Below are 1,727 nucleotides of genomic sequence, written 5' to 3'. Positions count from 1 at the left end.
CTTATCACTCGCTTTAAATCGTTTTATAATCTAATAATTTATTTTAAGTTGAATTTTTTTAGTTTTAGTTAAAATAGATTATATTTGAATGTCTGCCATGGGAAGTGTGAAGAAAAAGTCAGTTTTTGATAAGAAAAGTCCATTTATAGTCACCCAAGCTTTCGAAAGCCTTATTACTCGCTTTAAATCATTTTATAATCTCATAATTGATTTGAAGTTAAATTTTTTAATATTTTTGGTTAAAACAGATTATAATTGAATGTCTACCATGGGAACCATGAAGAAAAAGCTATTCATTGGCAAGAAAAGTTCAATTATAGTCACCCATGCCTTCGAAAGCCTTATTACTCGCTTTAAATGGTTTTTTAATCTCATAATTAATTTTAGGTTGAATTTTTTGATATTTTTTGTTAAAACAGATTATAATTGAATGTTTACCTTAGGAAACGTGAAAACAAAACCATTCATTAGCAAGAAAAGTTCATTTATAGTCACCCATGCCTTCAAGAACCTTATTACTCGCTTTAAATGGTTTATAATCTCATAATTGATTTTAAGTTGAATTTTTTTCATTTTTAGTTATAACATATTATAGCTGAATGTTTACCTCCGAAAACATGAAGAAAATATTATTCATTGGCAAGAAAAGTCTATTAATAGCCACTCAAGTCTTCGAAAGCCTTATTACTCACTTTAAATGGTTTTATAATCTCATAATTGATTTTAGGTTGAATATTTTTACATTTTTAGTTAAATCAAATTATGATTGAATGTTTGTCTTAAGAAACATGAAGAAAAAGTCATTCATTGACAAGAAAAGTCGAATTATAGTCACTCATACCTTCAAAAGCATTATTACTCGCTTTAAATGGTTTTATGATCTCATACTCAATTTTAAATTAAATTTTTTTATATTTTTGATTAAAATAGATTATAATTGAATGTTTATGTTAAGAAACATAAAAAAAACTATTCATTGATAAGAAAAGTCTATTTATAGTCACTCGAACCTTCGGAAGCCTTATTACTCGCTTTAAATGGTTCTATAATCTCATACTTGATTTTAAGTTAAATATTTTTGTATGTTTTGTTAAAATAGATTATCATTGAATGTCTACCTCTAAAAACGTGAAGAAAATGCCATGCATTAACAAGAAAAGTCCATTTATAGTCACCCATACCTTCGAAGGCCTTATTACTTGCTTTAAATAGTTTTATAATCTCATAATTGATTTTAGGTTGAATTTTTTTATATTTTTTGTTAAAATAGACTATAATTGAATGTTTACCCTAGGAAACGTGAAAAAAAAGCCATTCATTGATAAGAAAAGTCCATTCATAGTCACCCATGCCTTCAAGAGTTTTATTACTCGCTTCAAATGATTTTATAATCTCATAATTGATTTTAAGTTGAATTTTTTTATATTTTTAGTTAAAAAAGATTAAAGTTGAATGTCTGCCTCTAAAAACATAAAGAAAAAGCTATTCATTGACAAATAAAGTCCATTTATAGTCACTCAAGCCTTCGAAAGCCTTATTACTCGCTTTAAATGATTTTATAATCTCATAATTTCTTTTAGGTTGAATTTTTGTACATTTTTGGTTAAAAGAAATTATATTTGAATGTTTGTCTTGAGAAACATAAAAAAAAAGCCATTCATTGACAAAAAGAGTCCATTTATAGTCACCCATGCCTTTAAAAGCCTTATTAGTCCCGTTAAATGGTT

Source organism: Theobroma umbraticum, unplaced genomic scaffold (genome assembly GCF_002168275.2).
Source record: "Theobroma umbraticum cultivar Fairchild unplaced genomic scaffold, ASM216827v3 scaffold_86.0, whole genome shotgun sequence".
Classification (NCBI taxonomy): domain Eukaryota; kingdom Viridiplantae; phylum Streptophyta; class Magnoliopsida; order Malvales; family Malvaceae; genus Theobroma; species Theobroma umbraticum.
Note: the sequence above shows the minus strand (reverse complement) of the source record.